This window comes from Oncorhynchus nerka, linkage group LG24 (genome assembly GCF_034236695.1).
Source record: "Oncorhynchus nerka isolate Pitt River linkage group LG24, Oner_Uvic_2.0, whole genome shotgun sequence".
Lineage (NCBI taxonomy): Eukaryota > Metazoa > Chordata > Actinopteri > Salmoniformes > Salmonidae > Oncorhynchus > Oncorhynchus nerka.
The window spans coordinates 84,300,204-84,326,190 of NC_088419.1; the positions used below are offsets into that span (position 1 = coordinate 84,300,204).

The window sequence follows — 25,987 nt, forward strand, 5'->3', positions numbered from 1 at the left end:
TCCAACAGGTCAATATTCTGAGTGGTGTAGCGCAGAAAACATGGTAATTAACTACAATGACCATAATCCATTGCGCGCCTACTTGTCTGGTCTGTGTGGGGCAGACACGGATTCACGAGGTACACTACATGGCCAAAAGTATGTGGACAGCCATTAGTGGATTTGGCTATTTCAGTCACACCCGTCGCTGACAGGTGTATAAAATCAAACACATTGCAATGCAATCTCCATAGTAAATATTGTCAGTAGAACGACCTTACTGAAGAGCTCAGTGACTTTCAACGTGAGACCGTCATAGGATGCCACCTTTGATGAGTTCAGTACAGCTGCCACTGCTACACTTCATATGCAAAAGAATGTGGACAGCCCTTCAACTGAGTGGATTTGGCTATTTCAGCCACACCCATTGCTGACAGGTGTATAAAATCGAGCACACAGCCATGCAATCTCCATAGACAAACATTGGCAGAAGAATGAGCTTACTGAAGAACTGTGGTTCAGTCATAGGATGCCACCTTTCCAACAAGTAAGTTCATCAAATTTCTGCCCTGCAAGAGCTGCCCCATTCAATTGTAAGTGATATTATTGAGAAGTGGAAACGTCGAGGAGGAACAAAGGCTCAGCCGCGAAGTGGTAGGCCACACAAGCTCACAGAACGGGACCGCTGAGTGCTGAAGCGCGTAGAGAGTAGAAATCGTCTGTCCTTGGTTGCAACACTCACTACTGATTTCCAAACATCAGCACAATAACTGTTTGTCGGGAGCTTCATGACATGTGTTTCCATGGCCGAGCAGCCGCACAAAAGCCTAAGATCACATTGCGCAATGCCAAGCGTCGGCTGGAGTTGTGTAAAGCTCACCGCCATTGGACTCTGGAGTAGTGGGAACGCGTTTTCTGGATTGATAAATCACGCTTCACCACCTGGAAGTCCGACAGACGAATCTGAAGTTTGGCGGATGCGAGGAGAATTATTCCTGCTCCAACTGTAAGGTTTGCACAGTCTGGGGCTGTTTTTCATAGTTCGGGCCCCTTAGTTACAGTGAAGGGAAATCTTAACACTACAACATACAATGACATTCTACACAATTATGTGCTTCCAACTTTGTGGCAACAGTTTGGAGAAGGTCCTTAGCTGTTTCAGCATGTCATTGCCCCCCCACGCACAAAGCGAGGTCCATACAGAAAAGGATTGTCGAGACCCGGTGTGGAAGAATTTGATTGGCCTGCACAGAGCCCTGACATCAACCCCAGACCTTACTAATGCTCTTGTGGCTGTATGGAAGCAAGTCCCCAAAGTAATGTTCCAACATCTAGTGGAAAGCCTTCCCAGAACCACAGTAATGTTCCAACATCTACCCAGAAGAGTGGAGGCTGTTATAGCAGCAAAGGGGGGACCAACTCCATATTAATGCCCAGGATTTTGGACTGAAATGTTTGACAAGCAGGTATCCACACACTTTTGGCCATGTAGTGTTTTGGCCTAGACCTTAGTGCTGCTTTTGATACCATCGATCACCACATTCTTTTTGGAGAGATTGGAAACCCAAATTGGTCTACACGGACATGTTCTGGCCTGGTTTAGATCTTATCTGTCGGAAAGATATCAGTTTGTCTCTGTGAATGGTTTGTCCTCTGACAAATCAACTGTAAATTTCGGTGTTCCTCAAGGTTCTGTTTTAGGACCACTATTGTTTTCACTATATATTTTACCTCTTGGGGATGTTATTCGAAAACATAATGTAAACTTTCACTGCTATGGGGATGACACACAGCTGTACATTTCAATGAAACATGGTGAAGCCCCAAAATTGCCCTCGCTAGAAGCATGTGTTTCAGACATAAGGAAGTGGATGGCTGCAAACTTTCTACTTTTAAACTCAGACAAAACAGAGATGCTTGTTCTCGGTCCCAAGAAACAAAGAGATCTTCTGCTGAATCTGACAATTAATCTTAATGGTTGTACAGTCGTCTCAAATAAAACTGTGAAGGACCTCGGCGTTACTCTGGACCCTGATCTCTCTTTTGAAGAACATATCAAGACCATTTCGAGGACAGCTTTTTTCCATCTACGTAACATTGCAAAAATCAGAAACTTTCTGTCCAAAAATGATGCAGAAAAATTAATCCATGCTTTTGTCACTTCTAGGTTAGACTACTGCAATGCTCTATTTTCCGGCTACCCGGATAAAGCACTAAATAAACTTCAGTTAGTGCTAAATACGGCTGCTAGAATCCTGACTAGAACCAAAAAATTTGATCATATTACTCCAGTGCTAGCCTCTCTACACTGGCTTCCTGTCAAAGCAAGGGCTGATTTCAAGGTTTTACTGCTAACCTACAAAGCATTACATGGGCTTGCTCCTACCTATCTCTCTGATTTGGTCCTGCCGTACATACCTACACGTACGCTACGGTCACAAGACGCAGGCCTCCTAATTGTCCCTAGAATTTCTAAGCAAACAGCTGGAGGCAGGGCTTTCTCCTATAGAGCTCCATTTTTATGGAACGGTCTGCCTACCCATGTCAGAGACGCAAACTCGGTCTCAACCTTTAAGTCTTTACTGAAGACTCATCTCTTCAGTGGGTCATATGATTGAGTGTAGTCTGGCCCAGGAGTGGGAAGGTGAACGGAAAGGCTCTGGAGCAACGAACCGCCCTTGCTGTCTCTGCCTGGCCGGTTCCCCTCTTCCACTGGGATTCTCTGCCTCTAACCCTGTTACGGGGCTGAGTCACTGGCTTACTGGGGCTCTCTCATGCCGTCCCTGGGGGGGGTGCGTCACCTGGGTGGGTTGATTCACTGTTGTGGTCAGCCTGTCTGGGTTGGCGCCCCCCCCTTGGGTTGTGCCGTGGCGGAGATCTTTGTGGGCTATACTCGGCCTTGTCTCAGGATGGTAAGTTGGTGGTTGAAGATTTCCCTCTAGTGGTGTGGGGGCTGTGCTTTGGCAAAGTGGGTGGGGTTATATCCTTCCTGTTTGGCCCTGTCCGGGGGTGTCCTCGGATGGGGCCACAGTGTCTCCTGACCCCTCCTGTCTCAGCCTCCAGTATTTATGCTGCAGTAGTTTATGTGTCGGGGGGCTAGGGTCAGTTTGTTATATCTGGAGTACTTCTCCTGTCCTATTCGGTGTCCTGTGTGAATCTAAGTGTGCGTTTTCTCGAATTCTCTCCTTCTCTCTTTCTTTCTCTCTCTCGGAGGACCTGTGCCCTAGGACCATGCCCCAGGACTACCTGACATGATGACTCCTTGCTGTCCCCAGTCCACCTGGCCATGCTGCTGCTCCAGTTTCAACTGGCCTGGGCCCTAGGACCATGTCCCAGGACTACCTGACATGATGACTCCTTGCTGTCCCCAGCCCACCTGGCCATGCTGCTGCTCCAGTTTCAACTGTTCTGCCTTACTATTATTCAACCATGCTGGTCATTTATGAACATTTGAACATCTTGGCCACGTTCTGTTATAATCTCCACCCGGCACAGCCAGAAGAGGACTGGCCACCCCACATATGCTCTCTCTAATTCTCTCTTTCTTTCTCTCTCTCGGAGGACCTGAGCCCTAGGACCGTGCCCCAGGACTACCTGACATGATGACTCCTTGCTGTCCCCAGTCCACCTGACTGTGCTGCTGCTCCAGTTTCAACTGTTCTGCCTTATTATTATTCGACCATGCTGGTCATTTATGAACATTTGAACATCTTGGTCATGTTCTGTTATAATCTCTACCCGGCACAGCCAGAAGAGGACTGGCCACCCCACATAGCCTGGTTCCTCTCTAGGTTTCTTCCTAGGTTTTGGCCTTTCTAGGGAGTTTTTCCTAGCCACCGTGCTTTTACACCTGCATTGTTTGCTGTTTGGGGTTTTAGGCTGGGTTTCTGTACAGCACTTTGAGATATCAGCTGATGTACGAAGGGCTATATAAATTAATTTGATTTGATTTGATTTAGTGTATCTCTACCTGAAAATACATGATCTAAGTGTTTGATAGTTGGTATTCAGCAGTCATAAAAGTATGCCTTATTTACTCTGAAGAACTACTAAAATAGTGATTTTGTCAGACAGCCTAGACAACCGCTCTATAGAGATGAGATGAGGACTTGGAATTAAATGAAGTCACCAAATGTAATCTATACAACAACTGAAATATTTCATTAAAGTAATGTGAATAAATGATGGTTATTAAGTGATAAGTAGTCATGGGCAGTCACTACCATCATGGACATTTATTAATAGTTATATACTGTGTTGTTACAGCATTCAACCCACATAATACTCAGTGCATTTAATGTTTAGAAAAATATGCAATACTGAAACCGAAAAACTGTGATTCTTTCAAAAGACACTAATCTCACAGCACTAGTACTCAGACTCTCTGGGAGTGGCAGGGGAATATATATAAAACAGTCAGTGGGTAGAGAATTATATTATGGACAGGAGTGAGGGGAGCAGGTAATATGACACCCTGCGCTGTGCGGGAAGAGTCACCTCTGATGGGCTATGCTCTGACCTGGGTGTCTTTAAAGATGAATTCCAAATGGGTGGTGGTTTTTTTCAAAGGTATTTTAAATTGGTGGTAGTCTTTCAAATGAATTTCAAATGGGTCGTTTTGAAATGATTTCCCCTGCAATTAATGGTATGAAAGTGCAGTAAAAGCCCAGAGAGGCAGCAGGTACGTCTGGTGGTTTAAAGAGCAGCCTAGTCTTAGGGAGTCTCAGTGTAGTCAGTCTGTCTGTCTGTCTGTCTGTCTGTCTGTCTGTCTGTCTGTCTGTCTGTCTGTGTGTGTGTGTGTGTCTGTCTGGGGAGGGAGGGAGCCTGGAGGAGCCACGCTAAATGACAGCTCAGATGAAAAGGAAATAGCAGAATATCACCCGGAGACAAAGATAAACCTTTAGATAACAGAAGTGTCATCCACCAGGGATACCGCTACCTTTTCACAGCTAGGCAGAGAGGTAGATAACAGATATCAGCCACAGGGATGTAAAGGATAACACCCCATGGATGGCTCAATCACTAGACATCACTAGAGGAGTCAGATGGTTGTTAGGTCTGGATTTAAATATTAATTCAATTATGCCAGTCTATCTTCATGTAGCTTCCCCTGGTGAGATTATGCCAACCTTTCTAGAATGAATGATGGGCATTGGATGCCAGAAAGGGTGTGGTGATGGTGAGGCTGATATTGGAGTTCTGTATGGTAATTGGTTAATTAATTAATACATTTCACTGAGACTCAAGGCAGTTACAAGGCAAACTGTCAGAAAGAACAAGATCCCTCTGTAACGATTGTCTTCCTCTTCTGATGAGGAATAGGATGGATCGGACCAATGTGCAGGTGGTAGGTGTTCATGTTATATTTATTAGAACAGAAACACTGAACAAAATAACAAAGAGAGTGAAACGAAACAGTCCTGTAAGGTGCAGCAACACAAAACAGAAAACAACAACCCACAACCCATAGTGGGAAAACAGGCTGCCTAAGTATGATTCTCAATCAGAGACAACAACTACCCACAACCCATAGTGGGAAAACAGGCTGCCTAAGTATGGTTCTCAATCAGAGACAACAACTACCCACAACCCATAGTGGGAAAACAGGCTGCCTAAGTATGGTTCTCAATCAGAGACAACAACTACCCACAACCCATAGTGGGAAAACAGGCTGCCTAAGTATGGTTCTCAATCAGAGACAACAACTACCCACAACCCATAGTGGGAAAACAGGCTGCCTAAGTATGGTTCTCAATCAGAGACAACAACTACCCACAACCCATAGTGGGAAAACAGGCTGCCTAAGTATGGTTCTCAATCAGAGACAACAACTACCCACAACCCATAGTGGGAAAACAGACTGCCTAAGTATGGTTCTCAATCAGAGACAACAACTACCCACAACCCATAGTGGGAAAACAGGCTGCCTAAGTATGGTTCTCAATCAGAGACAACTACCCACAACCCATAGTGGGAAAACAGGCTGCCTAAGTATGGTTCTCAATCAGAGACAACAACTACCCACAACCCATAGTGGGAAAACAGGCTGCCTAAGTATGATTCTCAATCAGAGACAACAACTACCCACAACCCATAGTGGGAAAACAGGCTGCCTAAGTATGGTTCTCAATCAGAGACAACAACTACCCACAACCCATAGTGGGAAAACAGGCTGCCTAAGTATGGTTCTCAATCAGAGACAACAACTACCCACAACCCATAGTGGGAAAACAGGCTGCCTAAGTATGGTTCTCAATCAGAGACAACAACTACCCACAACCCATAGTGGGAAAACCGGCTGCCTAAGTATGGTTCTCCATCAGAGACGACAACAACCCACAACCCATAGTGGGAAAACAGGCTGCCTAAGTATGGTTCTCAATCAGAGACAACGACCGACAGCTACCTCTGATTGGGAACCATACCAGGCCAAACACAGAAATACAAAACCTAGACTACACAACATAGAATGCCCACCCCAACTCACGCCCTGACCAAACTAAAACAGAGACATAAAAAAGTAACTAAGGTCAGGACGTGACACCCAAACATATCTCTGGTCCCTCGTCGTTCAGTGTGGTCAGGGGCTATTTCCCATAGATATTCCCGCTCTGCGTGCGTTGCTAGAAATTAATTGCGTTTCTTTCAAAAACAGTAAATAAATCTATGAATAAATTAGCAATGGCACAGCTCTCATAAAGATGCAGATCAGTATTAAATCACACGACTAGATCTGTACAATATAGAACGGCAGGCCCTAACGTTCTACACAGTCAGTGGACAATAATGACATAATTATCATTTTTACATGGTTATATCAGCAGGCCGTTATGATTCGGTCTAATTGCATTCACCAACGATTTTCTTCCTGTCTATCCTAATAATAACCAGATGAATAGATTCAAATATCAACTGCATCTCACTCCCACCCTTTCTCCCTTTATTTCTCTCCCCCCTCTCCATCATTCTCTCTCTCTCCCCCTCTCCATCATTCTCTCTCTCTCCCCCTCTCCATCAGTCTCTCTCTCCCCCTCTCCATCATTCTCTCTCTCTCCCCCCCTCTCCATCATTCTCTCTCTCTCTCCCCCCTCTCCATCATTCTCTATCCCTTTCCATCATTCTCTCTCTCTCCCCCCTCTCCATCATTCTCTTTCTCTCTCTCCCCTCTCCATCATTCTCTCTCTCTCCCCCTCTCAATCATTTTCTTTCTCTCTCTCCCCCCTCTCCATCATTCTCTCTCTCTCCCCCTCTCCATCATTCTCTCTCTCTCCCCCCTCTCCATCAGTCTCTCTTTCTCTCCCCCTCTCCATCATTCTCTCTCTCTCTCCCCTCTCCATCATTCTCTCTCCCACTCCATCATTCTCTCTCTCTCTCCCCCCTCTCCATCAGTCTCTCTCTCTCCCCCTCTCCATCATTCTCTCTCTCTCCCCCTCTCCATCATTCTCTTTCTCTCTCTCCCCCTCTCCATCATTCTCTCTCTCTCTCCCCCTCTCCATCATTTTCTTTCTCTCTCTCCCCCTCTCCATCATTCTCTCTGTCTCTCTCCCCTCTCCATCATTCTCTCTCTCTCCCCCTCTCCATCATTCTCTCTCTCTCCCCTCTCCATCATTCTCTCTCTCTCTCTCTCCATCATTCTCTCTCTCTCCCCCTCTCCATCATTCTCTCTCTCTCTCCCCTCTCCATCATTCTCTCTCCATCTCCATCATTCTCTCTCCCCCTCTCCATCAGTCTCTCTCTCTCTCCCCCTCTCCATCATTCTCTCTCTCCCCTCTCCATCATTCTCTATCCCTCTCCATCATTCTCTCTCTCCCCCTCTCCATCATTCTCTTTCTCTCTCTCCCCCTCTCCATCATTCTCTCTCTCTCCCCCCCTCTCCATCATTTTCTTTCTCTCTCTCCCCCCTCTCTCTCTATCTCTCTCCCCCTCTCCATCATTCTCTCTCTCTCCCCCTCTCCATCATTCTCTCCCTCTCCCCTCTCCATCATTCTCTCTCTCTCTCCATCATTCTCTCTCTCTCCCCCTCTCCATCATTCTCTTTCTCTCTCTCCCCCCTCTCCATCATTCTCTCTCTCTCCCCACTCTCCATCATTCTCTCTCTCTCCCCTCTCCATCATTCTCTCTCTCCCCCTCTCCATCATTCTCTCTCTCTCTCCCTCCATCATTCTCGCTCTCTCTCCCCTCTCCATCATTCTCTCTCTCTGCCCCCTCTCCATCATTCTCTCTCTCTCCCCCTCTCCATCATTCTCTCTCTCTCCCCTCTCCATCATTCTCTCTCTCTCTCCCCTCTCCATCATTCCCCCTCTCCATAATTATCTTTCTCTATCTCTCTCTCTCTCTCTCCCTCTCTCCCCTCTCCGCCATTCTCTTTCTCTCTCCCCCTCTCCATCATTCTCTTTCTCTCTCTCTCCCCCTCTCCATCATTCTCTCTCTCCCCCTCTCCATCATTCTCTCTCTCTCCCCCCTCGCCATCATTCTCTCTCTCTCCCCCTCTCCATCATTCTCTCTCTCTCCCCCTCATCATTCTCTTTCTCTCTCTCCCCCTCTCCATCATTCTCTTTCTCTCTCTCTCCCCTCTCCATCATTCTCTCTCTTTCTCTCTCTCTCTCCCTCTCCATCATTCTCTCTCTTTCTCTCTCTCTCTCTCCCTCTCCATCATTCTCTCTCTCTCTCCATCTCCCTCTTTCTCTCTCTCCATCATTCTCTCTCTCTCTCTCCCCTCTCCATCATTCTCTCTCTCTCTCTCCCCTCTCCATCATTCTCTCTCTCTCTCTCTCCCTCTCCATCATTCTCTCTCTCCCTCCTCTCCATCATTCTCTTTCTCTCTCTCTCCCCTCCATCATTCTCTCTCTTTCTCTCTCTCTCTCTCTCCCCCCTCTCCATCATTCTCTTTCTCTCTCTCTCCCCTCCATCATTCTCTCTCTTTCTCTCTCCCTCTCCATCATTATCTCTCTTTCTCTCTCTCCCCCATCATTCTCTCTCCCCCTCTCCATCATTCTCTTTCACTCTCTCCCCCTCTCCATCATTATTTCTCTCTCTCCCCCTCTCCATCATTCCCCCTCTCCATCATTCTCTTTCTCTCTCTCTCTCCCCCTCTTCATCATTCTCTCTCTCTCCCCCTCTCCATCATTCTCTTTCTCTCTCTCTCTCCATCATTCTCTTTCTCTCTCTCTCTCTCTCTCTCTCATCATTCTCGTTCTCTTTCTCTCCCCCCTCTCCATCATTCTCTCTCTCTCCCCCCTCTCCATCATTCTCTCTCTCTCTCTCTCCATCATTCTATTTCTCTCTCTCTCCTCTCCATCATTCTCTTTCTCTCTCTCTCTCTCCCCCTCTCCATCATTCTCTTTTTCTCTCTCTCTCTCCCCCCTCTCCATCATTCTCTTTCTCTCTCTCTCTCTCTCCCCCTCTCCATCATTCTCTTTCTCTCTCTCTCTCTCTCCCCCTCTCCATCATTCTCTTTTTCTCTCTCCCCCTCTCCATCATTCTCTTTCTTCCTCCCTCTCTCTCTCCATCATTCTATTTCTCTCTCTCCCCCCTCTCCATCATTCTCTTTCTCTCTCTCTCTCTCCCCCTCTCCATCATTCTCTTTCTCTCTCTCTCTCCCCCTCTCCATCATTCTATTTCTCTCTCTCTCTCTCTCCCCCTCTCCATCATTCTCTTTCTCTCTCTCCCCCCTCTCCATCATTCTCTCTCTCTCCCTCCTTCAATCCCTCTCTGTTTTCCTCAGGCCCTGTGAGGAAGCTGCCAATGTTTTAGGTTTGGGTCGGACCACCTCCCAGCTGCAGTTCCATCTTTGTGTGATATGGCGTGGGTGTGAGGGGGAGAGAGGTGCTTAGAGGAGAACAGCAAATGAGCCAATGTTTTTAGAAGCTATTGGGAAATGGCTAGTTTGAAACAACCGCACCACCTCTGGGAAAGGACCAACTGTGTGTGTGTGTGTGTGTGTATGTGTGTGTGTGTGTGTTCCATGCCCACATCCCATTACACCTACACAGGCCCAGTGTGAAAGGATTATAAATTAAAGGCTTTTTAATGGAGACATTGATGCTGCGCCAAGTTGAGCGTTCGGGATTCACACACACACACACACACACACACACACACACACACACACACACACACACACAAGCACACACACACACACAGCTCTTCCTCTGTCATTTATAAAGGTGGATGGACTCTTCCAAACTCTCTTGATCTGTTATCAAATAATAGGCTGGAAACTGTATTTTTTGTGCAGGCTGGACAGGTGAGAATATCAAGGTGTGTGTGTGTGTGTATTTTTTGTGCAGGCTGGACAGGTGAGAATATCAAGGTGTGTGTGTGTGTGTATTTTTTGTGCAGGCTGGACAGGTGAGAATATCAAGGTGTGTGTGTGTGTGTGTGTATTTTTTGTGCAGGCTGGACAGGTGAGAATATCAAGGTGTGTGTGTGTGTGTATTTTTTGTGCAGGCTGGACAGGTGAGAATATCAAGGTGTGTGTGTGTGTGTGTGTATTTTTTGTGCAGGCTGTGGACAGGTGAGAATATCAAGGTGTGTGTGTGTGTGTGTGTGTGTATTTTTTGTGCAGGCTGGACAGGTGAGAATATCAAGGTGTGTGTGTGTGTGTATTTTTTGTGCAGGCTGGACAGGTGAGAATATCAAGGTGTGTGTGTGTGTGTATTTTTTGTGCAGGCTGGACAGGTGAGAATATCAAGGTGTGTGTGGGGGGGGGGGGGTGAATAAACACACACACACCTCAATGTTCTCACCTGTCCAGCCTGCACAAAAAATACACACACACATACACTCAGAAACAGCAACTCTCCTCCCGACAGCATCGATCCCAGTTCAGGCACGCAACACTGTTTTACTGATGTGAAAAGAGCAACGAGTCCCTTGGGCCTCTCCTTACTGGATTTCCCTGTAGAGCACAGAGTAACACAGTCAGTATAGGCTAGCGCTGGCTAGTCCGACCACACTGCTACGGGCTAGGTGACACCACCGCGGCTCCCTACACTCACAAAAGACTGGAAAAACACCAACAAATGAGTTCTAAGTGATTTTCATTTTAATACCAAATATTAAGTTCTACTTTTCTGATGTATCAAATACTTATGTCATGCAATAAAATACAAAATAATTTCTTAAAAATCATACAATGTGATTTTCTGGATTTTTGTTTTAGATTCCGTCTCTCACAGTTGAAGTGTACCTATGATAAAAATTACAGACCTCTACATGCTTTGTAAGTAGGAAAACCTGTTCTCCCCACTGTATATCGATCTGGCCCGGGTATCCTGGAAGGACATTGACCTCATCCCGTCAGTCGAGGATGCCTGGTCATTCTTTAAGAGTAACTTCCTCACCATTTTAGATAAGCATGCTCCGTTCAAAAAATGCAGAACTAAGAACAGATACAGCCCTTGGTTCACTCCAGACCTGACTGCCCTCGACCAGCACAAAAACATCCTGTGGCGGACTACAATAGCATCGAATAGTCCCCGCGATATGCAACTGTTCAGGGAAGTCAGGAACCAATACACGCAGTCAGTCAGGAAAGCTAAGGCCAGCTTCTTCAGGCAGAAGTTTGCATCCTATAGCTCCTACTCCAAAAAGTTCTGGGACACTGTGAAGTCCATGGAGAACAAGAGCACCTCCTCCCAGCTGCCTACTGCACTGAGGCTAGGGAACACGGTCACCACCGATAAATCCATGATTATCAAAAACTTCAACAAGCATTTCTCAACGGCTGGCCATGCCTTCCGCCTGGCTACTCCTACCTCGGCCAACAGCTCCCCCCCCCCGCAGCTCCTCGCCCAAGCCTCTCCAGGTTCTCCTTTACCCATATCCAGATAGCAGATGTTCTGAAAGAGCTGCAAAACCTGGACCCGTATAAATCAGCTGGGCTTGACAATCTGGACCCTCTATTTCTGAAACTATCCGCCGCCATAGTCGCAACCCCTATTACCAGCCTGTTCAACCTCTCTTTCATATCGTCTGAGATCCCCAAGGATTGGAAAGCTGCCGCAGTCATCCCCCTCTTCAAAGGGGAGACACCCTGGACCCAAACTGTTACAGACCTATATCCATTCTGCCCTGCCTATCTAAGGTCTTCGAAAGCCAAGTCAACAAACAGGTCACTGACCATCTCGAATCCCACCGTACCTTCTCCGCTATGCAATCTGGTTTCCGAGCCGGTCACGGGTGCACCTCAGCCACACTCAAGGTACTAAACGATATCATAACCGCCATCGATAAAAGACAGTACTGTGCAGCCGTCTTCATCGACCTTGCCAAGGCTTTCGACTCTGTCAATCACCATATTCTTATCGGCAGACTCAGTAGCCTCGGTTTTTCGGATGACTGCCTTGCCTGGTTCACCAATTACTTTGTAGACAGAGTTCAGTGTGTCAAATCGGAGGGCATGCTGTCCGGTCCTCTGGCAGTCTCTATGGGGGTGCCACAGGGTTCAATTCTCGGGCCGACTCTTTTCTCTGTATATATCAATGATGTTGCTCTTGCTGCGGGCGATTCATTGATCCACCTCTACGCAGACGACACCATTCTATATACTTTCGGCCCGTCATTGGACACTGTGCTATCTAACCTCCAAACGAGCTTCAATGCCATACAACACTCCTTCCGTGGCCTCCAACTACTCTTAAACGCTAGTAAAACCAAATGCATGCTTTTCAACCGATCGCTGCCTGCACCCGCATGCCCGACTAGCATCACCACCCTGGATGGCTCCGACCTTGAATATGTGGACACCTATAAGTACCTAGGTGTCTGGCTAGACTGCAAACTCTCCTTCCAGACTCATATCAAACATCTCCAATCGAACATCAAATCAAGAGTCGGCTTTCTATTCCGCAACAAAGCCTCCTTCACTCACGCTGCCAAGCTTACCCTAGTAAAACTGACTATCCTACCGATCCTCGACTTCGGCGATGTCATCTACAAAATTGCTTCCAACACTCTACTCAGCAAACTGGATGCAGTTTATCACAGTGCCATCCGTTTTGTCACTAAAGCACCTTATACTACCCACCACTGCGACTTGTATGCTCTAGTCGGCTGGCCCTCGTTACATATTCGTCGCCAGACCCACTGGCTCCAGGTCATCTACAAGGCCATGCTAGGTAAAGCTCCGCCTTATCTCAGTTCATTGGTCACGATGGCAACACCCATCCGTAGCACGCGCTCCAGCAGGTGTATCTCACTGATCATCCCTAAAGCCAACACCTCATTCGGCCGCCTTTCGTTCCAGTATTCTGCTGCCTGTGACTGGAACGAATTGCAAAAATCGCTAAAGTTGGAGACTTTTATCTCCCTCACCAACTTCAAACATCAGCTATCTGAGCAGCTAACCGATCGCTGCAGCTGTACATAGTCTATTGGTAAATAGCCCACTCATTTTCACCTACCTCATCCCCACAGTTTTTATTTATTTACTTTTCTGCTCTTTTGCACACCAATATCTCTACCTGTACATGATCAACTGATCATTTATCACTCCAGTGTTAATCTGCAATATTGTAATTATTCGCCTACCTCATGCCTTTTGCACACATTGTGTATAGACTCCCCTTTTTTTCCCCAACTGTGTTATTGACTTGACTCCATGTGTAACTCCGTGTTGTCTGTTCACACTGCTATGCTTTATCTTGGCCAGGTCGCAGTTGCAAATGAGAACTTGTTCTCAACTAGCCTACCTGGTTAAATAAAGGTGAAATAAAAAAATAAAAAAAATAAATATGTGTTTGTATACAAATGTAAGCAAGGTTTGAAATTATTATGTTTTAATATCAAATATTATATCCATTTGGGCTTCTTGCGGTCAATTTGCAGTCTACAAAATATTTATAATTATGTTCCGACCCCTTGACCATCCGCTAAAGAAATAAATTGGCCCACGGCTGAATCTTGTTGATGATCCCTGCCATAGGAGAACCCTTTGAAGAACTAGTTTTCCATGCAGAACCCTTTCCACAGAGGGAAACAAAAAAGGGTTCTCCTACGGGGACAGCTGAAGAACCCCTTTGGAACCCTTTTTTCTAAAAGTGTACTGTACACTCCTGCCGTGACAGACAGCTCATTGATTGAACAAGCTCCACTGTGCTCCACGCCACAGCGGATGGGGTTCCAGAGATATAGTGATGTATTACACCCTCAGGTTAACCTGGGACATACAGGGAAAGTGGGATACCTAGTCAGTTGCACAAATGAATGCATTGAGCTGAAATGTGTCTTCCGCATTTAACCCAACCCCTCTGAATCAGAGAGGTGCGGAGAGAGCAGTTGTTGGGGGTTAACTGCCTTGCTCAAGGGCAGAACAGCAGATTTCCCCACCTTACCGGCTTGGGGATTCAAACCAGCAACATTTCAGTTACTGGCCTAACGTTCTTAACCCCCCAGTATAAACTCTACTTGACCCTGAGCACAGCTCTCCCTGTCTCGTGTATGGCTAGTTGGTACAGTAGTGTACTGTACAGAATGGCTATATTAGGTAGTTGACTTGCCTTATAACTATAGTACGTAGCTGTAGCTATAATAATAGTCTATTTGTAGCAGTGTGTTCTTCTGATGTTCAGATCACAGCTAGTTAAGAGCTCCCTCAGGACCACACTGCCTGTACACTAGGAACTAAGACCCCAGCTAGTTAAGAGCTCCCTCAGGACCACACTGCCTGTACACTAGGAACTAAAACCCCAGCTAGCTAAGAGCTCCTTCAGGACCACACTGCCTGTACACTAGGAACTAAGAACCCAGCTAGTTAAGAGCTCCCTTAGGACCACACTGCCTGTACACTAGGAACTAAGACCCCAGCTAGTTAAGAGCTCCCTCAGGACCACACTGCCTGTACACTACAGCTAACTCCCTCAGGATCACACTGCCTGTACACTACAGCTAACTCCCTCAGGACCACACTGCCTGTACACTACAGCTAACTCCCTCAGGACCACACTGCCTGTACACTACAGCTAACTCCCTCAGGACCACACTGCCTGTACACTATAGCTAACTCCCTCAGGACCACACTGCCTGTACACTACAGCTAACTCCCTCAGGACCACACTGCCTGTACACTATAGCTAACTCCCTCAGGACCACACTGCCTGTACACTACAGCTAACTCCCTCAGGACCACGCTGCCTGTACACTACAGCTAACTCCCTCAGGACCACACTGCCTGTACACTACAGCTAACTCCCTCAGGACCACACTGCCTGTACACTTGGAACTAAGACCCCAGCTAGTTAAGAGCTCCCTCAGGACCACACTGCCTGTACACTAGGAACTAAGACCCCAGCTAGCTAAGAGCTCCTCAGGACCACACTGCCTGTACACTAGGAACTAAGACCCCAGCTAGTTAAGAGCTCCCTCAGGACCACACTGCCTGTACACTAGGAACTAAGACCCCAGCTAGTTAAGAGCTCCCTCAGGACCACACTGCCTGTACACTAGGAACTAAGACCCCAGCTAGCTAAGAGCTCCCTCAGGACCACACTGCCTGTACACTAGGAACTAAGACCCCAGCTAGTTAAGAGCTCCCTCAGGACCACACTGCCTGTACACTAGGAACTAAGACCCCAGCTAGTTAAGAGCTCCCTCAGGACCACACTGCCTGTACACTAGGAACTAAGACCCCAGCTAGTTAAGAGCTCCCTCAGGACCACACTGCCTGTACACTAGGAACTAAGACCCCAGCTAGCTAAGAGCTCCCTCAGGTCCACACTAACTGTACACTAGGAACTAAGACCCCAGCTAGTTAAGAGCTCCCTCAGGACCACACTGCCTGTACACTACAGCTAACTCCCTCAGGACCACACTGCCTGTACACTACAGCTAACTCCCTCAGGACCACACTGCCTGTACACTACAGCTAACTCCCTCAGGACCACACTGCCTGTACACTAGGAACTACGAACCCAGCTAGTTAAGAGCTCCCTTAGGACCACACTGCCTGTACACTAGGAACTAAGACCCCAGCTAGTTAAGAGCTCCCTCAGGACCACACTGCCTGTACACTACAGCTAACTCCCTCATGATCACACTGCCTGTACACTACAGCTAACTCCCTCAGGACCACACTGCCTGTACACTACAGCTATCTCCCTCAGGACCACACTGCCTGTACACTACAGCTAACTCCCTCAGGACCACCCTGCCTGTACACTACAGCTAACTCCCTCAGGATCACACTGCCTGTACACTATAGCTAACTCCCTCAGGACCACACTGCCTGTACACTACAGCTAACTCCCTCAGGACCACACTGCCTGTACACTATAGCTAACTCCCTCAGGACCACACTGCCTGTACACTACAGCTATCTCCCTCAGGCCCACACTGCCTGTACACTAGGAACTAAGACCCCAGCTAGTTAAGAGCTCCCTCAGGACCACACTGCCTGTACACTAGGAACTAAAACCCTAGCTAGCTAAGAGCTCCTTCAGGACCACACTGCCTGTACACTAGGAACTAAGAACCCAGCTAGTTAAGAGCTCCCTCAGGACCACACTGCCTGTACACTAGGAACTAAGACCCCAGCTAGTTAAGAGCTCCCTCAGGACCACACTGCCTGTACACTAGGAACTAAAACCCCAGCTAGCTAAGAGCTCCTTCAGGACCACACTGCCTGTACACTAGGAACTAAGAACCCAGCTAGTTAAGAGCTCCCTCAGGACCACACTGCCTGTACACTAGGAACTAAGACCCCAGCTAGTTAAGAGCTCCCTCAGGACCACACTGCCTGTACACTACAGCTAACTCCCTCAGGACCACACTGCCTGTACACTACAGCTATCTCCCTCAGGACCACACTGCATGTACACTACAGCTAACTCCCTCAGGATCACACTGCCTGTACACTAGGAACTAAGACCCCAGCTAGTTAAGAGCTCCCTCAGGACCACACTGCCTGTACACTAGGAACTAAGACCCCAGCTAGTTAAGAGCTCCCTCAGGACCACACTGCCTGTACACTAGGAACTAAGACCCCAGCTAGTTAAGAGCTCCCTCAGGACCACACTGCCTGTACACTAGGAACTAAAACCCCAGCTAGCTAAGAGCTCCTTCAGGACCACACTGCCTGTACACTAGGAACTAAGAACCCAGCTAGTTAAGAGCTCCCTTAGGACCACACTGCCTGTACACTAGGAACTAAGACCCCAGCTAGTTAAGAGCTCCCTCAGGACCACACTGCCTGTACACTACAGCTAACTCCCTCAGGATCACACTGCCTGTACACTACAGCTAACTCCCTCAGGACCACACTGCCTGTACACTACAGCTAACTCCCTCAGGACCACACTGCCTGTACACTACAGCTAACTCTCAGGACAGCCTGTACACTATAGCTAACTCCCTCAGACCACACTGCCTGTACACTATAGCTAACTCCCTCAGGACCACACTGCCTGTACACTACAGCTAACTCCCTCAGGACCACACTGCCTGTACACTATAGCTAACTCCCTCAGGACCACACTGCCTGTACACTACAGCTAACTCCCTCAGGACCACGCTGCCTGTACACTACAGCTAACTCCCTCAGGACCACACTGCCTGTACACTACAGCTAACTCCCTCAGGACCACACTGCCTGTACACTTGGAACTAAGACCCCAGCTAGTTAAGAGCTCCCTCAGGACCACACTGCCTGTACACTAGGAACTAAGACCCCAGCTAGCTAAGAGCTCCCTCAGGACCACACTGCCTGTACACTAGGAACTAAGACCCCAGCTAGTTAAGAGCTCCCTCAGGACCACACTGCCTGTACACTAGGAACTAAGACCCCAGCTAGTTAAGAGCTCCCTCAGGACCACACTGCCTGTACACTAGGAACTAAGACCCCAGCTAGCTAAGAGCTCCCTCAGGACCACACTGCCTGTACACTAGGAACTAAGACCCCAGCTAGTTAAGAGCTCCCTCAGGACCACACTGCCTGTACACTAGGAACTAAGACCCCAGCTAGTTAAGAGCTCCCTCAGGACCACACTGCCTGTACACTAGGAACTAAGACCCCAGCTAGCTAAGAGCTCCCTCAGGTCCACACTAACTGTACACTAGGAACTAAGACCCCAGCTAGTTAAGAGCTCCCTCAGGACCACACTGCCTGTACACTACAGCTAACTCCCTCAGGACCACACTGCCTGTACACTACAGCTAACTCCCTCAGGACCACACTGCCTGTACACTACAGCTAACTCCCTCAGGACCACACTGCCTGTACACTAGGAACTACGAACCCAGCAAGTTAAGAGCTCCCTTAGGACCACACTGCCTGTACACTAGGAACTAAGACCCCAGCTAGTTAAGAGCTCCCTCAGGACCACACTGCCTGTACACTACAGCTAACTCCCTCAGGATCACACTGCCTGTACACTACAGCTAACTCCCTCAGGACCACACTGCCTGTACACTACAGCTATCTCCCTCAGGACCACACTGCCTGTACACTACAGCTAACTCCCTCAGGACCACCCTGCCTGTACACTACAGCTAACTCCCTCAGGATCACACTGCCTGTACACTATAGCTAACTCCCTCAGGACCACACTGCCTGTACACTACAGCTAACTCCCTCAGGACCACACTGCCTGTACACTATAGCTAACTCCCTCAGGACCACACTGCCTGTACACTAGGAACTAAGCTATCTCCCTCAGGCCCACACTGCCTGTACACTAGGAACTAAGACCCCAGCTAGTTAAGAGCTCCTCAGGACCACACTGCCTGTACACTAGGAACTAAAACCCTAGCTAGCTAAGAGCTCCTTCAGGACCACACTGCCTGTACACTAGGAACTAAGAACCCAGCTAGTTAAGAGCTCCCTCAGGACCACACTGCCTGTACACTAGGAACTAAGACCCCAGCCTAGTTAAGAGCAGCTAGTTAAGAGCTCCCTCAGGACCACACTGCCTGTACACTAGGAACTAAAACCCCAGCTAGCTAAGAGCTCCTTCAGGACCACACTGCCTGTACACTAGGAACTAAGAACCCAGCTAGTTAAGAGCTCCCTCAGGACCACACTGCCTGTACACTAGGAACTAAGACCCCAGCTAGTTAAGAGCTCCCACACTCAGGACCACACTGCCTGTACACTAGGAACTAAACCCCAGCTAGCTAAGAGCTCCTTCAGGACCACACTGCCTGTACACTAGGAACTAAGAACCCAGCTAGTTAAGAGCTCCCTTAGGACCACACTGCCTGTACACTAGGAACTAAGACCCCAGCTAGTTAAGAGCTCCCTCAGGACCACACTGCCTGTACACTACAGCTAACTCCCTCAGGATCACACTGCCTGTACACTACAGCTAACTCCCCTCAGGACCACACTGCCTGTACACTACAGCTAACTCCCTCAGGACCACACTGCCTGTACACTACAGCTAACTCCCTCAGGACCACACTGCCTGTACACTATAGCTAACTCCCTCAGGACCACACTGCCTGTACACTACAGCTAACTCCCTCAGGACCACACTGCCTGTACACTATAGCTAACTCCCTCAGGACCACACTGCCTGTACACTACAGCTAACTCCCTCAGGACCACGCTGCCTGTACACTACAGCTAACTCCCTCAGGACCACACTGCCTGTACACTACAGCTAACTCCCTCAGGACCACACTGCCTGTACACTTGGAACTAAGACCCCAGCTAGTTAAGAGCTCCCTCAGGACCACACTGCCTGTACACTAGGAACTAAGACCCCAGCTAGCTAAGAGCTCCCTCAGGACCACACTGCCTGTACACTAGGAACTAAGACCCCAGCTAGTTAAGAGCTCCCTCAGGACCACACTGCCTGTACACTAGGAACTAAGACCCCAGCTAGTTAAGAGCTCCCTCAGGACCACACTGCCTGTACACTAGGAACTAAGACCCCAGCTAGCTAAGAGCTCCCTCAGGACCACACTGCCTGTACACTAGGAACTAAGACCCCAGCTAGTTAAGAGCTCCCTCAGGACCACACTGCCTGTACACTAGGAACTAAGACCCCAGCAAGTTAAGAGCTCCCTCAGGACCACACTGCCTGTACACTAGGAACTAAGACCCCAGCTAGTTAAGAGCTCCCTCAGGACCACACTGCCTGTACACTAGGAACTAAGACCCCAGCTAGCTAAGAGCTCCCTCAGGTCCACACTAACTGTACACTAGGAACTAAGACCCCAGCTAGTTAAGAGCTCCCTCAGGACCACACTGCCTGTACACTACAGCTAACTCCCTCAGGACCACACTGCCTGTACACTACAGCTAACTCCCTCAGGACCACACTGCCTGTACACTACAGCTAACTCCCTCAGGACCACACTGCCTGTACACTAGGAACTACGAACCCAGCAAGTTAAGAGCTCCCTTAGGACCACACTGCCTGTACACTAGGAACTAAGACCCCAGCTAGTTAAGAGCTCCCTCAGGACCACACTGCCTGTACACTACAGCTAACTCCCTCAGGATCACACTGCCTGTACACTACAGCTAACTCCCTCAGGACCACACTGCCTGTACACTACAGCTATCTCCCTCAGGACCACACTGCCTGTACACTACAGCTAACTCCCTCAGGACCACCCTGCCTGTACACTACAGCTAACTCCCTCAGGATCACACTGCCTGTACACTATAGCTAACTCCCTCAGGACCACACTGCCTGTACACTACAGCTAACTCCCTCAGGACCACACTGCCTGTACACTATAGCTAACTCCCTCAGGACCACACTGCCTGTACACTACAGCTATCTCCCTCAGGCCCACACTGCCTGTACACTAGGAACTAAGACCCCAGCTAGTTAAGAGCTCCCTCAGGACCACACTGCCTGTACACTAGGAACTAAGAACCCAGCTAGTTAAGAGCTCCCTCAGGACCACACTGCCTGTACACTAGGAACTAAGACCCCAGCTAGTTAAGAGCTCCCTCAGGACCACACTGCCTGTACACTAGGAACTAAAACCCCAGCTAGCTAAGAGCTCCTTCAGGACCACACTGCCTGTACACTAGGAACTAAGAACCCAGCTAGTTAAGAGCTCCCTCAGGACCACACTGCCTGTACACTAGGAACTAAGACCCCAGCTAGTTAAGAGCTCCCTCAGGACCACACTGCCTGTACACTACAGCTAACTCCCTCAGGACCACACTGCCTGTACACTACAGCTATCTCCCTCAGGACCACACTGCATGTACACTACAGCTAACTCCCTCAGGACCACACTGCATGTACACTACAGCTAACTCCCTCAGGACCAAACTGCATGTACACTACAGCTAACTCCCTCAGGACCACACTGCCTGTACACTATAGCTAACTCCCTCATGACCACACTGCTTGTACACTACATCTAACTCCCTCAGGACCACACTGCCTGTACACTATAGCTAACTCCCTCATGACCACACTGCTTGTACACTATAGCTAACTCCCTCAGGACCACACTGCCTGTACACTACAGCTAACTCCCTCAGGCCCACACTGCCTGTACACTATAGCTAACTCCCTCAGGACCACACTGCCTGTACACTACAGCTAACTCCCTCAGGCCCACACTGCCTGTACACTAGGAACTAAGCTACTGTGGGAAGGCAGGGGGTTAAAAGTAATGGACTAAAACATTTTTACCTGGCTGTGTGTGTGTGTGTGTGTGTGTGTGTGTGTGTGTGTGTGTGTGTGTGTGTGTGTGTGTGTGTGTGTGTGTGTGTGTGTGTGTGTGTGTGTGTGTGTGTGTACTGTATGTATACTGTACTGTATGTATGTGAGAAAAACAGACACAGATAACTATGGTGAGGCAACATTGAATATGTTGTAATAATAAACACGTCTTTTCTCTCTCCACAGACCTTCGGCCTGAAAGACAAATCATCTTCTGTATAAATAAATGAGAAACATGTCGTTGCACTCTAAGTCCCTCAGACAGACAGGCCGCCGAGCTCTGCTGAATTCAACCTGACTTCTGTGGTGATCGTCGTTCAACATGAACAAATGAGTCATTATTATTGAGCCTGAGAGAGCCCGACTCATTATCTTGGGACAGAGAGACTCACTCTGCTGCTTGGACAGAAATGACACACATCCATAAGATTCACACGAACCAAAAACACAGGCACACAACAAACCAAGCCTTTTGATGTGTAAATTCCGTGGTCAACATGAAAGCTACAGCCTCTCTCCTTATCCACCCCCCCCCCCCCATTGCCTCTACTCCCCCGTTCATCTCTCCATTCATTCAGAACTAACACCATCCCCATCCTCACATCCCAACTCACTGATCATCCCTAAAGCCAACACCTCATTTGGCCGCCTTTCGTTCCAGTACTCTGCTGCCTGTGACTGGAACGAACTGCAAAAATCGCTGAAGTTGGAGACTTTTATCTCCCTCACCAACTTCAAACATCAGCTATCCGAGCAGCTAACCGATCGCTGCAGCTGTACATAGTCTATTGGTAAATAGCCCACCCATTTTCACCTACCTCATTCCCATACTGTTTTTATACTGTTTTTTATTTATTTATTTACTTTTCTGCTCTTTTGCACACCAATATCTCTACCTGTACATGACCATCTGATCATTTATCACTCCAGTGTTAATCTGCAAAATTGTATTATTCACCTACCTCCTCATGCCTTTTGCACACATTGTATATAGACTGCCCATTTTTTTTCCTACTGTGTTATTGACTTGTTAATTGTTTACTCCATGTGTAACTCTGTGTTGTCTGTTCACACTGCTATGCTTTATCTTGGCCAGGTCGCAGTTGCAAATGAGAACTTGTTCTCAACTAGCCTACCTGGTTAAATAAAGGTGAAATAATTTTTTTTTTTTTAAATAAAAAAACTCCAGCTAGGAGCAGCGGGAGGGCCGGGGTGCCTAAATTAACCTGATTCCACATTATCATCAATTAAAAGCTGCTAAACTTTCTTCAGAGGGCTTTTAAAATCAAACAAAGACCCTCCCAGCCTGGACCATGTATAATTCAACATATGGATAAGCTCAATTAGCAGCTGATTCCACAAGGAGGGGGAAATAGGGAGGAGAGAGGGGTGTGTGAGGAGGTAGGGGGATGGGGAGGGAAGGGTGTGTGAGGAGGTAGGGGGATGGGGAGGGAGGGGTGTGTGAGGAGGTAGGGGGATGGGGAGGGAAGGGTGTGTGAGGAGGTAGGGGGATGGGGAGGGAGGGGTGTGTGAGGAGGTAGGGGGATGGGGAGGGGGTGTGTGAGGAGGTAGGGGGATGGGGAGGGAGGGGAGAAGAGAGAACTAGAGCAGGAGCTAAAGGGTGGAGGCAGGGATGCGTATGTGTGTGTGTGGGGGGTTGGGATACAGATCATCAGAGTCTGACAGCGTTCACAGTGATATGCACGCAGCCCCATATACTCCCTCTCTTAAATCATAGATCAAAAACCCATTTCTGCAGGTTATTACAGCTGGAGAGCCAGGATCACAGACGGACATACCACGTCAGGCAGGAAATCAATTATCATCAGAACCTCCATGAAATATTTCTAAGATGTAATAACCAATCTTATTTTCCACTTCGTATATGGTTGTGATAGATAAAAAGGCGATAGAACGAACGTGGAGCCAATATAAGTTCCCCCCCGGTGTCAATACAATAGAAATGAAAAGGGAATGAGATATGTGAGAAATTTCCTTGATAGCCATGTCATTTCAATGTGATGAATAACAGTAGAGACAGAGGAGCTCCCTTCGTGTTTCGATCCATTAGGGTGTGAGAGGATGTGATACAGGCTGAGGCGCACGGCCGATTGGCTTGCATGACTACGTCAACAACAGCTTATGCGTTCATTACCCGTCTACAAACTCCCAGATGTAACGATAGAGATATACAGAGATCAGATGATATAATACTGTGTGACTATAGGGATACAGTGTGGCTGAATACTGGCAACACACTATAACTAGTGAATAGATTGATCCCGGGGTAGATAGATGCCTATGGCATTGATAGCTGTATGTTTATTTATGTATTTATTTAACTAGGCAAGTCAGTTAAGAACAAATTCTTATTTACAATGATGGCCTAGGAACAAGTTAACTGCCTTGTTCAGGGCCAGAACGGCATATTTTTATCTTGTCAGCTCGGGGATTCAATCTTGCAACCTTTTGGTTACAAGTCCAATGCTCTAACCACTAGGATACCTGCCTCTAACCACTAGGATACCTGCCTCTAACCACTAGGATACCCGCCTCTAACCACTAGGATACCTGCCTCTAACCACTAGGCTACCTGCCTCTAACCACTAGGCTACCCGCCTCTAACCACTAGGATACCCGCCTCTAACCACTAGGCTACCCGCCTCTAACCACTAGGATACCCGCCTCTAACCACTAGGATACCCGCCTCTAACCACTAGGCCAACCGCCTCTAACCACTAGGATAAATGCCTCTAACCACTAGGATACCTACCGCCAACCACTAGGATACCCGCCTCTAACCACTAGGCTACACACCTCTAACCACTAGGCTACCTGCCTCTAACCACTAGGATACCCGCCTCTAACCACTAGGATACCCGCCTCTAACCACTAGGATACCTGCCTCTAACCACTAGACTACCCGCCTCTAACCACTAGGATACCCACCTCTAACCAGTAGGATACCCGCCTCTAACCACTAGAATACCTGCCTCTAACCACTAGGCTACCCGCCTCTAACCACTAGGCTACCTGCCTCTAACCACTAGGCTACCTGCCTCTAACCACTAGGATAAATGCCTCTAACCACTAGGATACCTACCTCCAACCACTAGGATACCCGCCTCTAACCACTAGGCTACACGCCTCTAACCACTAGGCTACCTGCCTCTAACCACTAGGATACCCGCCTCTAACCACTAGGATACCCGCCTCTAACCACTAGGATACCTGCCTCTAACCACTAGGCTACCCGCCTCTAACCACTAGGATACCCGCCTCTAACCAGTAGGATACCCGCCTCTAACCACTAGAATACCTGCCTCTAACCACTAGGCTACCCGCCTCTAACCACTAGGCTACCTGCCTCTAACCACTAGGATACCTGCCTCCAACCACTAGGATACCTGCCTCCAACCACTAGGATACCTGCCTCCAACCACTAGGATACACGCCTCTAACCACTAGGCTACCTGCCTCTAACCACAAGGATTCCCGCCTCTAACCACTAGGATACCCGCCTCTAACCACTAGGATACCCGCCTCTAACCACTAGGCTACACGCCTCTAACCACTAGGCTACCTGCCTCTAACCACGAGGATTCCCGCCTCTAACCACTAGGATACCCGCCTCTAACCACTAGGCTACACGCCTCTAACCACTAGGCTACCTGCCTCTAACCACTAGGATACCTGCCTCTAACCACTAGGATACCTGCCTATAACCACTAGGATACCTGCCTATAACCACTAGGATACCCGCCTCTAACCACTAGGATACCCGCCTTTAACCACTAGGCTACCTGCCTCTAACCACTAGAATACCTGCCTCTAACCACTAGGATACCTGCCTCTAACCACTAGGCTACCTGCCTCTAACCACTAGGATACCTGCCTCTCAAAGGTGTATGCTACTACTCTCTCTCTCTCTCTCTCTGAGGGAATAAAGGCTAAACACTAGGACTAAACACTAGAACTAACACTAGGACTAAACAGTAGGACTAAACACTAGGACTAACACTAGGACTAAACACTAGAACTAAACACTAGGACTAACACTAGGACTAACACTAGGGCTAAGCATTATGGCTAAGCATTATGGCTAACTCAGGGTAAACTAGAGAGGGTTGAGAGAGGGGAGAGAGACAGAGGGGAGAGAGGGGCTAGAGATAGAGGGGAGAAAGGGAAGAGAGATAGAGGGGAGAGAGGGGATAGAGATAGAGGGGACAGAAGGGAAAGAGATAGAGGGCGAAGTGAAGATCATCGCCCCTCCAGCTTCAGACAGTCTCAGTGTGTGTTGGTCTATTTTAGGTTTGACCTCAGATAACACCGAAAACCTGTGTGTGTGTGTTTTTGTGTGTGTGTGTGTCAGA

At 48.3% G+C, this 25,987-nt stretch overlaps 1 protein-coding gene across 2 annotated transcripts in view; it reads right to left on the bottom strand.

Moving 5' to 3' along the window:
• LOC115123456 (low-density lipoprotein receptor-related protein 8-like) overlaps window positions 1-25,987 on the bottom strand; it is a 421,425-nt gene that overhangs the window by 138,442 nt on the left and 256,996 nt on the right. The gene's annotated exons all lie outside the window — the stretch shown is intronic.